The following is a 14,148-nucleotide window of genomic DNA, read 5'->3' as shown; positions in this document are numbered from 1 at the left end:
GAAGTGTGTCCTTTCAATTCGTTTTTGGGGTATTGATCTCATGTTTCTAACGGGATTCTTGCTGTGTAGAAAATGGATGGATAGATTGTACTGTTCGGTTAGATTGTATTGTTTTGAGTGGTTCAGGTGAACACAAAACAAAGTTGCTGTTGTTTACTAGAGTGTGCCGTCTGTCCTCGCCCCCCCCCCCCCTCCTTATACTGCATTATTTAACATCTCTAGCTTGACTGTTCCAAAGCTATAAAATCAAAATAGGTGGAGGTCCAAATTGTTACTAGCCCGCCACTCCAGCTGTCACGTTGAACCTCATTTGGTCTGTAATAAACGGTATGATGTGCCCTTGTAACTTTTTACAGACTTGGAACTCTCCGCATTGTCCGTGCTTGTCTTTTCTGGATCAAATAAAATGTCACTAATGATCAGCAGAACTGAACTGCTCGACGTATGTTGGGAAGAATTACCGTAGTGGCGCTTGATTCTGGACAATGGTTTTTTTTCCAGGTCGATATATTTATAGCGGCTTATATGGTTGTATGTTTGCATGTGTTTTGACATGGGACATTTTATTTTCCCAAGACAAAAACATCTGTTTTCAGATTGTTTTGTGAAACACTTAGAAAGCGCTACATAAGTACGTTTGTGGAAAATAAGGCAAGTTAATGCTGCTTTCAAAAATTCAAGGAAAATCTATTAAGAGCAAAACTATTTGCAGAACCTAAAGATGGACTTGGTTAGTTGAAGGCTGCATGAATTTCTTTGTTCCCAGTATTTGTACATCGTCAAGGCCCTTTCCATAGTCTTTGATATCATACATGAAAAAAAAAGACATAGAGAGGGAGACAGAGAAAGAGAAATACCAAGGTGAAAGCATTATGCACCATTGAGATCCACAAGCAATGTTTTTGAGCGAGATGGCATAATGTCCAAGCAACAATAGTCTATCCAAATGCTCTGGAAAAAAAAAAAAAACACAGCCGCATTCCCGTCCAATCCCACTGGATGCATGTTCAAGGCTAAGTCATACAGACAGACAATAACAAGGAATTCTCACAATCAGTTTTTTTTTTTTTTAGCCTGAAGGCAAGACTCTATTTAGACTAATGTTGTTTCATCTTTAGCTAAACGTAGTGCCAGCGCAGCCCCCACATTAACCGATAATAGCAATACCTTCGGAGTATTCCGTTTCTGGCAGACCACTTCTCTCCACCCGCCTTTGATCGTAATTACTAAAATGTCTTTGTCTTCTTTTCTCTGCTAACTTTGTACTGTTGTCTTTTTTGTTTTTCAAAACTATCTCCCAATGCCAAGCTGTTCAAAGAAAAACAGCAGTAGGTGTAAGTAAAAATTATTCATGGCTGATGCTTGGAATTAACAGCAAATCCTCCAATCATGCGCATATGCTCATGGGGGGATAAGTTCACAAATAAGACCATCTGTCAATACAGTATATATTTCGAATATTTATGACTACAACACAGAATGTTCTATCAAGCAATGAGTTGTAAAAGTCTACCTCGGTTAGCATGTCTGCTTTTCAGTTCTGAGGTTCCAGGTTGTTTTATTTTGTTACTTCCTCACGCATTCCAAATCCTTGAGTGACAGGTTGACTGTCGACCGAAAAATGTAACCCCCACATGAGCAAGCACTTGGCGACAGAGGCAAGAAAAACTCTGGGAAAAAAACCCCTCAGAGCTCAGGCTCTGTTGAGCGACTGTTTGCTTCGGCTGACTGCTTCACATTTTACTTTGTCAGGTCACACTGAAACTTGTTTGAAAGTCCTGGTCTACATCACATGACCATAGCAAAACGTAATTTGGACAGGCCATGTAAAATATTGTGATAAAGTTGGAGAGCTCGTGACAGGCAGATGGAGAAGAATCTGATAATTCCTCACGAAACCCTTTCTCCCTGATGATGTATTACAGTTCAGAAACACCATATACTTTCCTTTCCATAACACATATTTTATTTCGTTCTTGTTTTTTGGCAGTATGTCCGTACAGTACACTCAAAAAATAATTTGTTGGGTGAACGTGTAGATAGAATTTCTTGATCATTATTTCAACAAGACCCTTTTCTATCCATTTCTAGTTCAGAGATGGAGAATCCAGGTCCAGAAAGCAAAAACACAGTTTGTCTTTAGCCACAGGTGCTTCTATTACAAGGTCATTTATTTTTCTATGATGATCATCGCAGTTTTTCCCTCTTCGCCATCACTGCTGTCATCGAAAAAGATGTGCTGAAGTCTCTCATACTTATTTGCTCGTACTAAATCTGGTCTTGTTTGCTTTTATGGGCATCTTCCCCGTGCCTTGGATAATGGGCCGGTTCTGGGGCAGAAATGGGCCCACGGAGGGTAGCTTGACGCAAGGTTTGTCCAGGGTGTTAAATCAAATTCAGGTAGCTGATAAAAGGTCTTGCATCCTGCGGCTTTCTGCCGCCCGGATAACCTGCTTGCTGGGATCAGTGGCATGTCTTCTAAAAGACAAATCTTCTTCCTCACGAGTCCTCCTTCTTCACCAGCTAATTTTAGGGGCATTTGCTCAATGCGGAAGGCAGTGATCCATTTCAAGTGTAATCTACTAATTTGATACATGATCCGGACAATACCTACATGACAGTGAGGGTGAATGTTCGACCGAGTCTTCCATACCACATGATTAACCCAATAATGAGAAAATATTAATGAGGTGTGCAGTGAAATCTGACTCGGTTGGTATAATTAGAGTGAGCCTCCCAGTTGGAGAGTCCCGGACCTGGACGTGAGGTTTGTTCTGTAGTGGCAAAGTGAGGAAAAAAAAAAAAAAAAGATGTTGCCATGCATGTAGGTCATGTTCCCATCGCTGCCTTAATCAGTGGCTATATATAATCCGCTTTCTTCTGAGAGACTTTTAGGATGGCCTCCCTCTGTGCGTTCGCCTCCACGTCTCTATTAGACTAAGTGGACCGGGCCCAGAGGCCAGCGTTAGAAAGAGGGAGGGGTCAGATGTTTATTGGACCTCCTTAGTCCAAAAGAAAATGGGAGAGGGAAGATGAGAAAGGCAGAGCGACATCCATTGTTCCGAAATGTCGCTTGGCTCCCAAGGGTTGGAAAAAGCCCGAGCTGTTTCGGATATTGCTAAACAAACAACGACGGGGTGCTCGACGGGGACTTTAGATTGGTAAAAGGGAAGTGGAATCTTTCAAAACCTAATAAGCTTTTAATTGCTGTTTCCTCCCTTAAAATATTACAAGTATTATTGAAAAGCACAAAAAGCAAAACACTGAACAGCATCACTGCAGCAATTTAGTTTTTGTGCGAAAGGGATTTATCGACTTTTTAGTAACAATTCCAAACAATGACTAGAAAAAGAAAACGATTTCTTTGAATGCCATGAAAGGAGAGTTCATTTTTTTTCTGCTAGCAGAATCTTAGTTTCTTTTTCCTCAGAGGTTGTGTGGCTACACAGTGGCATGAATAATTGGATGATTTCGTTGCCTCGTTGAACCCGGAGGTCAAAATGAGTTCCGCTAGTAAGAGATTGGAAATATTCCCGTCTTTATTGGGCCAAGATGCTCTTGCAGCCAAATCGCCAGGATGCTTCTTTCTAATAATAGCAATGTAATGTAACACAGTGCCAGTTTTATTTCATTACACACCCAAAAATGGAATTATTGTAAAGGATTACAGGATCACTAAGTGGCCTAAATGACCAAAGTGTAATTGCACAGTAAGATCTCTGGTTGGACAAACTCAATGAAACCTCCAAGCCTCATATCATTTGTTTTCTTTGTGTCAGATGAGATTTGCTTCTTCGCATGTTGGTCAGCATGTCTCATTCAAGAATTTGTGAGGGATCAAGGCGAGACCGAGTTCCAATGAGGAACTCAGGAAGGTTAAAGGTGCTGAATTTGGATCCCAACATGAAAGGTTTTAGTTCATCCGTGGGCCAGGTGTCGGCTGTTAACTTAGTAACGGGGAGGTCAAGACCTTCTTCGGAAGAGACTCCGTCGAGAAGGTTAAGGAAATTCAGCTCAATCCTTAATGGCGGTGAAATGTCAGTTTGACAGTGAGAAAAAAATCACCGTGTTCCTGAGTTCCTTTGTGGGCAAGGTTTTAGAGGCTGGCTTAGTAACAGAGGAAAATCCTTAATGGTAGTAAAACAGGGCGAAAACAAAACTTGACTCAAGGTTCTTTGTGTTTGACGTTTTGGTGATCAGCTTGATAAAAGGGAGGTTAAAACCTATTTTCCTGGATTTATGTTTCCTGTCTTTGAGTCCTCTGAAAGCTGAATGCTGCTGTCAAGTTCAACTACTATACTTTGTGTGACTGTGAAGAAAAGTCATTTTCTTTGTTCTTTTATTTTTCTCATCCTGTCACTCAACTAACTGTATCCAAGCCAAAATCTTGCCAATCTATGTACACGAGTGGCCTAGTGAATAAGGAATCTGAAATTGGCTCAGAAGAACAAGACTCCCTCCTTGGATGAGGTTTCACCCTGACAAGGAGGAACATTTTTTAAAACCCAACTGAACTCAGGTTATAATCAGAAGACAAAGTGAGCATACAGATGAGAGGAGGACCTTTGATAAAGACATGTCAGGCATTGTAGAATGAAGGCCTGCGAGGAAGTAAAAGCCTTTAATACCTGCTGGCAAAGTTTCCTATCGAAAGGGGTTGGCGTCAGGACACAAAGAAGGACCTTGAATGACACCACGTGCTCTGTTTTCTAGCGTATTTTTAGCGGCTTGGGCCTTATCTCTAAATGCAGGCGGCAAAAGGGTTTGTCTGGGTACGAGGAATACTGTAGAAAACCTGCTGATAACCAAACGTACGTGATGGACGATACTGACAGGTCGTCATACAGTAGCGGTAAGCTAACGGGCAAGATCGGAGAAAGAAGAACAGATTTGATATTCAGTGTCTTCCTCAAGGACACCTGGATAGGGTGATAGGGTCAACGGCTTTACTTACTTGAGCCTTGCCACCTTCGGGATTTTTTGATTCCACATCACTTTCTCCGTTTGGTCATGGACCCCAATTTTATTTCGGTGTAAATACATTTTCGAGCAGTATTTTAAATGGATGATGTAAGGTCGAAGCTAAATGACTATCATGTAAACCTTAGTGCTAGCGATTCATCAAATTTCCGTGACCTTTACAATGAGTCGTCACAAGTGGTCGTGTGTGGTCAACACTGAGCTCTGCTTCAAGTTCAGATCTTTACTGACCATCAAAAAGTTCTGAATGCCTCTTCTCAGCACTTCAAAATTAGAAATTGTGTTCCGAATTGATAACCGTCTCAGAGTTCCGTGCAGAGTAAAGCGTCCATAACGGAACGTATCAATTTAAAAAAAAAAAAACATTTGAAGAATATACGCAAAGATAAGCTCATATTTCATGCGCCGCTTTTGAACGTCATGACTCAAGATACCGGAGCAGTACGCAGGGAGCGAGAACAGCTTGCGTGACTGTTTGTGTTGATTTGAAATTGCTTTGTTTTTTGAGCAGCGAGACTTGGCAATGTACGCCCGCAGACGGCGCATTTTCCTATCAGGAGAAAAGTGTTTGTTCCAATTCAGCGCATTTAGAAGTTGTCCATCTCGTAATATTTAAAATCACGTTCATTGACACTCAGGCTTTTATGGAAACGCTGGTTTCATAATAAACCTAATGGATCCTCGCTGCTGTTTTATTTGTTTACCAAAAGGTTTTTTATATCTGCTGTACCGACTGCGGTAGGAAGAGAAAATTAAATCCATAAAATTCAGGTCGTATCAGGATGTTTCATGTTTAGCACTCAACTGGCCTTTTCATCCAATATTTCAATGAATTGATGCAAGCAAGAACTGTATTTATGGATTATTTAATATGACAAGACAACCGTGTTCCATATTTGTGTTCAGTTTCAATAAATAAGGAATGACATTTTCTTTTAATAAATAAGTATGGCGAACATTTATAATCAATTCATTAGGAGTCTGAAAGCAAAAGCTCACCCTCGGGGAACCCTCGGTGGGACAAACAGGAGATGAATGAGTGAATAATCAATTAAAATGCTGGTGTTTTCGCACTTTAATTAAATTTTAGACAGTTGAAGGCTGTACGAGGTTTAAAAAAAGTTTGGTGTCAATGTAGTGACTAGAGTGGGATTACTTTACATTTTGATAAACAGCTGAGGTGAAGATGGGCCACTTATTTTATAAGCGGAGACATAATCCATTTCATTTGTCATCTGGCACCATAAAAGGCTTCAAAGTGCCAATTTTTTGACGCGTGATAAACTGCGTCTGTGGAATTCACTTCAGCGTGTATCTAATCTATTTTGGGGGTGATTCAAATGTCTGGAGTGTGAAAAGAGGGATCAAACGCTCACCAGAGAGACGTGAAATCTCCCTCACGTAGGAATCGTAACCACAAATGAATTCCAATTGCCGCGCCAAGATGTTTACAACGCCGCATGTCTGGAAAAAAGTGTGATTTATGCCTCGCTCTCAGCCATTTGTTTTCTTCCGCTCGATGCCCACCGTTTAGGAATGCGCAAACCCAATCACAAACCGAGTGATTCAGGAGAACATAAAATTTGGGTCGGTTAGAGTTTGCTGTATTAGCCAGATTCATGAAAACAGCAACAGGCCGCGACAGCTATTTTATTTTATTTTTTTAATTCCCACGCCTGGATCGGCAGATTGCTTCTCTAATGAGTAAGAGAGTGATAATGTGTCATGGTGCTAGTGTTGGCTGCCAACAATGAAATAATACATCAGCTTGTCACAATGTCATGTTACTCTGTTCGGCTGTGGGGGAAAAAAAACAGAACGTGATGGACTTTTAAACACAATGTGCTGGAACTTCACGCACCATTTATTGCTTCATAAAGAGACCATAAAATAGTCCTATTAGGAAATATTGTCGACCACTGGAAAGGGATGCTCAACTGAAAATATAGCCATCACGTCACTTTAAATGTAACGTGTTTATTTACTACTTATGTACATACACTATATCCATTTTCTTTGGGTGGAGTTTTGGTTTTTCAAATATTTTCCAAAACTGGTAGAAGGGGATGTTTGCGCCGTTGTGGGAGGGGATACAGCTGCCTTTTTTGCCATTTAATGTAAGCGCCTGCCCTCATCCACTTTAAATTCAGCAAAGAGAGCGAGAGAGGTGCCATTGACATAGCATGTGTGCCAATTGCCATGACACAAAAATGAAGATATGCTCGTTTTTATGCATGTGCATCTGTCTGCCAAAATAGGACCCAAAATGTGTGCACTCAGGCTTATCATTTTATTTTTAATCAGTGCACACTTTATTTCCATTAAATCTGCCATCCAAATTACTGTTTGGTTAATAGTTGTGGGAGATTGAAACGATTTACCTAGGCTCAACATCTCGGGGGAGCAAAACATGCAATGGATTTTCATTTTGGAATTTGATTATCTATTAACTTTTCCCCATAGAAGAGAATGTCGTGTCAATGTTACAGGAAGTTGATGCAAGTACATCTCATTTCAATATTTTAATTGTACTGCGATTGGGTTAGCGACCAGTTCAAGTCATTTGGGATCGGCGCCAACTCACTGGCGACCCAAATGACAACAAACGCAATCGGAAATGAATAAATATGAATTGAAATACTGACGAGAATGCAAACCGCTAAAGAGCTATAAATGTTTCTCAGAAAAAAGACTTTTTGTGATCATGAGCTCCATTACCGGGACTCTAATTAAAACGGTTTGATTGGTTTTGTAGTCCTTAGTCGGAAACTTATGATCCTTAATACGTCCATCTGTCGTCTGTGTTCAAACTTTTCTGTGGCCGTTTTTCAATGGAAGTACCCTGCGCCTGCTGAGTGTGTGTCCTAGTTAATAAGGCATAGTGCCACTTTCAGCACTGAGTGATTGGTTTGAGGGGGAATGCTAAAAGTTGTTTAGATTTTAAAACCACTTTTAAAATGGGAAAGAAGGGAAATTAACCATTTCCATCATAAAGCATTCATTAGGTAATTCATTAAAAATGTTGCAAGTATATATTTGTAGTGTCATTTTACTGACAGAAAAAAAAAATATAATAATTTGTTTACCTCATTTTTTTCTAAATCCTCTGAACTTTCAAAAGCACTTGAGCCAACACATATCCAAGGACGTCGTCCACTTGAATGCATTTCAGTTTTCAAGATTCAAGAGTTTTTTATTTGCCATGTTTGAGCGTGCCAAACAAGGAATTTGACTTCGGTACATCACAGCCTCTGTTCAACATTTAGGTGACTAACAACATTCAGGACATGTGAAAAATGACAAATATTCTCAGTCATCAATCAAGAATCAGAGATTCTTCTCTCCCGCGTCTCTGTATTTGCTGATGACAGTCTGATGACTGCTTATTAGGTGGTCTCTTGATGTCAAAATGAAATATATTGGTCCATTCGAAACATTATTTTTGTTGTCCAAGCTCGATGCTAAGCTTTTAAACAGTAAGCAACGAGAGCCACCGGCTATCCGAAAGCTGAATTTCCCCAATCTTCCTGTTGTACGAATAAAAGGCTCTTACACACACGAGACGCATGTACAACATCAAAATAAGTGCTTGAAATTAGTTGAGGCAATTAAGATAATTCTTCATCATTAACAGTTTAATGACCCCCAAAAGTGATTAACCAGCACATGAACTAAGCTGTTTCGGGTTTTGCTCAACAGTGAGTGCATGACTGGAGGAGTTAAAGCTTCACGAATCACCATGGAGACCAACCACGACTCAGAAAGCCTTTTCTCTTCTGTCATTGTATGGTTAGAAGGAAAAAAAGTGACAACATAACGCCTCATTCTCCCGAATTGTGTGCGGCGTGTCCTTTCGCTGTTCTCTACACAATAGTCACAAACACTCGCGCACTCTTTTTGTGTCATTTGTCCTGGAAATTTTTGGCTGGCAACCTTGTCTAAAAAAACATTTGGGATTGATTTTGTCATCTGTATCCAACCAAAAGGAAAATAAAAATGATATATGTACAAGAGCTGCAATCTAAACGTTCAAATCCAATGGAAAAAATTTCTGAAGCCGTGTTGATATCTGAAAACGTTCATCCTCCCCTCATGATCCTTTTAGTCAATCCAAGCCAAAGTAACAACATATCTTTGATTTTAGTGTGCTAGAATGGATTATATTTACCTTTTAGGCTCCACTGTACCGACTCTACTGTATTCTAGGATTGAATCGAGAATGTTTTCGAGATTGCTCCTTGACTGAAACACATCAGGCATTCATTGTCCTCGTTTCAATACTCACCACTAGACAAAGGTTTATGGCCCTTATGTGTACAAAACAAGCCCCGGAGTGTTGTTTACAGGCCATTTTTTCCACATCGCTCGTTCGTGTCGCCATACTCACGTGTGCCAAATGTCAGCGCTAAGCGCTACAAACACGGGCAGTTGTTTTGCGAAAGATGGAGTGGACGCCGCTAATGGCTCAGCCTTGTTTAGAGGACCACTCCAATGCGGGAGCTGTTTTTGCATTCTGATGAAATCAGCAAGCCCATCGAGCTCTTCACCACATCTTTCTTTTCTTTGTCAGCCCGCTTTTATAATCAGTCCCCATTTTACTCTCCAATTAAGCCTCATCACTTCACCAGTCGCTTATGCAAACAGGTGGACAAAGCAGCCTTGCTCCAGAAGCAATTAAATTTGGCATTTAAGCCTTCATTAATCGGAGTGGGATTTATCCAAAAAGGTCCTTCTGTAGTACAAGTAAAATATATAATTATATTTGATATTGTATAAGATATGATAAGCATTGGATGAAAGTTACTTGAGAGCAGACTTTCAAAATGGCCACCATCATTAAAAATGACTATGGTTGTTATTTTTCATGTAAATGAATTCCTTAAAGCTTGACGAAAATTGATTGGAGATCAGGCCTGCAATCTGCTGATGCGCACAGAACGATCCTGCATTCAACCTCAGCCATCTTGGGTCAAATATTCAATCAAGTCAATCGTGTTTTTACTTTGACATTGACATGCAGTCGCGGAGTTTTTGCTGAAAAGGAACAAATATCGATTTTACTGGACCTTTCGACTCAGTCAGATCTTGGTTGAGCGACTCCTTGAAATCCATCAGTTCCTTTGACAGAGTCCAGTAATACTAAAAATTCAGCCTAAATGGAATAAGAACTCTTAGACTTGAGCTATATTGGCCAACTACAATAAATAAAATTAGCAATTCATTTGCATTTAGCTAATAATTAATAATAACAATAAATTAAAATATTAATTTGATTAATGAATATTAATATATTGAAATTATAAATATAAGCGCACAATATTTATCTAATTTCCCGAGGGTATTTAAGACAAAGAATATGCAACATTTGCGGTGGGAAGATGGCAAACAAGGTGGAAATAGACCTCAGGGAATGTTTATGTCTGTGGAAAATCAATGAACCTGCGCTTGCTTTATCTCAACTCAGCACTCGAGAAGAAATTAAAGATATGTCATTATGAAGATACATGCAGCGGGTTAAGTGCTTCTGGAGCAATGTCGGTTATCACACGTTATAAAAAAACAAAACAAATAACGAGCGATTGCGGAAGGGCATTACAGTAACAACCTTGATCGAGAATGCGTAAAATAAAGGGCAAATGAATTCGACTTTATAAGGGATGGGAGAATCTTCTCTGGAATGAAAACAGGAGCTCAGAATATTCAATGAACATTTGAATGTAGAAGAGGAAAAACATTGGTGTCTCCTACGTGTTGTTATGATGAGGCACTAGGGGTTGAATGATTTGAAATGGGGTTTTTTTTGTAATCAATGCAAATGTAATTGTGTTTGAGTAATAATAGAATTTCAGCCTTCATGATTTGAAAATTGCATTGTATTACATTACATTGTCCATTTAAATTAGATTAATTCTTTTTCATTGTTTTTCGCAATTACACGGAGATTGTTTCATCTGTGTTTGTTCACTCCTACCGGAGACTGTTTGGTGATTTTGTTCACAACTAATAAGAGGATTTAAGGCTAGCATTAGCAAGTGATTTTTAAGAGTAGCAACTTGGTCTCTTTTAGCGAGCTTATTCCTATAAAATGCAATTGAGTACCGCCGAACATCTGTAAAAATGCCTCAACTCTCGCTTGCCTAACCTTTAACTAGAAATAACTGTGTTGCCTGTGACACCACAGTAGTCCAAAATGTTAACAGCTGCACAACGCAGACAGCACCGACCCTTTCCAAAACAGTAATTATGAAACATAAAATTGGGAACGGCGGTGGCATTGCCTAAACGCCATCTGTTCACATTGCTTTAGTTGTTCACGCGCTTTCATGGCTCCACACTGAGGCTGATTTAGTAGAATTTAGTTTTCAGCGATCCCCCCCCCCCCCAGAGACGTCCATGAACACCAAGAGTGCAGTGTGGCCAAGTTTCAATGCACAATGGTCCTTGACTGCTGAGACCGAATGTGGCACTCTGTCACATTCATGAAGCACACAACGCCACCATTTCTGCAAAAACCCACGTGGACTCTTCGTGTACAATTGAGTGCGAAGTTGACCTATAAGACCTCAAAGACAATTTCACGTTTCTCTGAAAATATGTTCAGCCTTGAAGGCTGAGTGGATACGCACACAATAAAAGAGAGAGAGAGAGATAGAAAAAAAGATGGAATAAGTAGATTGAGACCGTGAGCCCAAAATGGTGTCAGATGACAGATGATCTTTGCAAAATTGAACTAGATGGATTTAAAGAGTTAAAATTAGTGTGTTGGGTTTAATACAGTTCGAAGATTGGCAAAACTAATAAACGTCAATAATGTTAGCTCAAAGTCATGTAAGTGAATTGCGAATGCAACAATTAAGTCACGCTAATGAATTTAGCCAGCTAATGAAACTTTTCGCCCATCAGTTATGTGGGAGAAGTAATTTTGAAGACTTAATCCAGAAGTAAAATGTCTTCAATTTACAAGTGCATTAGTATTGGTAAACGTGATTTTAAAACATGAATTTATACTGTATAAAAATGATCAAAAAATAGCAAAACATAAATTATTGAGCCCTTAAATTTGATCAAAACGGTCTTATAAGTTTGAAATGTGACTTCATTAAAGTTAGACTTTCCTTAGACAAGCGCAAGGTGTAGAGGTTCTTCTTTTGTACTATAAGAAAGTGTGAAGCAGAGGTAAGCAAGCAAAAAAAGTGAAAGCAAGAAGAATCCACAGTGACTTCTCCCTCCTCCATACGTTGTGTTCTGACATTGATTTTTTGCGCCTTGTGTTGTGCAAAAAAATAACTTATTCAAGTTGTGTCCTCTGTAGCCACTAGAGACTTCTTGGAACAACAAACCAGAGGCAAACCAGGTACGCCAAAGCTAAGGAAAGTAATTTGTGGACTCTGCCGTGATTGCGGTGACCGCACGTCCCTTTTCAGTCCAACGCTAATGGCACCCAATGACAGCAAACAAAAGTGATGTGAAAATTGCAGGTCGGCCGTTCCGTAGACGAATGACAAAGATTGACCGAGTTATTTAAGTGCTGAACCCCGTCTAATGACTTTTATAGAATCCTTTTTGCCCCTGCTCTGTTTTGTCAGTTCTTGTGCAGATGCTAAAACCAGGCATCATTCTTAACTGATAGTTGAAACGTACTTAGACTCATCTTTTGCATTTTAGGAGATATTTTTCCGAGTCAGGAGAAGGCAGTGAGAAGAAAGCATGAGATTTGAAGTGTTGTGCAGTTGGCGATGATCCTCCCGCTGCTGTCGCGGCTTAGCTGAGTGCAACTTCACGGGAAATGGTTTTACATTTGTTTTGTTTTTAGAGCGCAGGATTAAGAGGATGAACCGACACACAGGATTCATCTGATACAGTAGTTCATATTAAAAATTGTATAAATATAGATTCGTACAATAATCCTGTGGATGAATTCACAGGTCACTATTCACGATTTTACCAATTCATTTTTTACAAATTTTTGCCGGCAGACCGTACTTGACCCTGTTGGGGATGATTACAGCGATGGACGAAAACCCACTTCTGTCAAAAATAATTCTCGTCCTCTGTCCGTGAAATCGGAACAAACCGACGGAATGCTCATCACTGGTTACAGATTGACATTTAAAACAATCTCAGCATTCCCTTCCACAAATCACCAAAGCGCCAATTATCTGATATGTCTCTAAAAAGTAGTTTCTTTGTTGAACTCGTGGGAAAAAAAAATCCAGTGATCCTTTCAGTGGGTTCTCCGGATAAGGTATTTAACACTGAGGCATGATGTGAATATTTTTGAACCACGATAAGAGTTAATGGTTAAAATCACAGGGTGCTCAGTAACTCCAAACGCGTGCTCATTCATTCCAAGTTGCCTTGAGAGTTCCCAGTCGGCGCGATGTAGAGAGAACAAATAAAAGCCAGGTAATCAACGGCTGTGTAAATAACACTGGGAAATAAAGTGTTTTCCTGCGGTGTTGATTCCTTTCACAATCGCTCCTGAGGGAAAAAATCCTATGTAATTTATTCTGCGAGTGGTGGGTCGCTCAGGGAGGCTTGGCCGCCTAATATTTCAAAACCTATCTCGGCTGAGCAGATGTTTGCTGAGGGAAACAGCGGGAGAATTGTTGTCAGAGTAAAGGTCGAGTGTGTGGAGAGACAGACTCAAACAGATGGAACTTGTCTCTGGATGACCCAAATGTGACTTAAACGCTTCATAGTCAACCTGTTTGAAAATTTCTGCTGGTCGACCTCATCCCGCAGCGAAGGGTCGGCAGAATTGTTTTCATCTGCACTTTTCTCATTACAAACTGTCTTCCATCCTTACCTATTCCAGACATGTTTTTTTATGCCTGGCTGAGTCTTTTTTTTTTTTTTTTGATCCATCCATCAGAAATAATGAGCTGTGCTGGAAACATGCATGGGTAAAAACATGTTTACAGCAATGACGTGTTTCTCCACTAATGGGTTGAGAAGGACAAGAGCTGTCTCTGGCTACCTTCTACTAATATAGCAACAACATATAAAGCGCATGCTGTGTAAACAAGCCTACGAGCGTGACACTTGAATTGTATTAATAATTGGAGTTTTGTTAGATATACTGTAGCAAGACCGGGAAATCTTGAAATATTCTCTGTACATGACTTTTTTTTAATGTTTATATTGTTTGATTTTAATGCTTGTTTG

General features: G+C 39.8%; 1 protein-coding gene across 2 annotated transcripts in view; it reads left to right on the top strand.

Annotated features, from left to right (window-relative positions):
* Window positions 1–14,148, top strand: part of LOC147048813 (A-type voltage-gated potassium channel KCND3-like) — a 33,087-nt gene that overhangs the window by 1,863 nt on the left and 17,076 nt on the right. The window lies entirely within an intron of this gene.

The sequence above is a fragment of the Syngnathus leptorhynchus genome, chromosome 11 (genome assembly GCF_054491065.1).
Source record: "Syngnathus leptorhynchus isolate UIUO chromosome 11, UIUO_Slep, whole genome shotgun sequence".
Classification (NCBI taxonomy): Eukaryota; Metazoa; Chordata; class Actinopteri; order Syngnathiformes; family Syngnathidae; genus Syngnathus; species Syngnathus leptorhynchus.
Note: the sequence above shows the minus strand (reverse complement) of the source record. Positions and strands in the feature narration are given on the sequence as shown.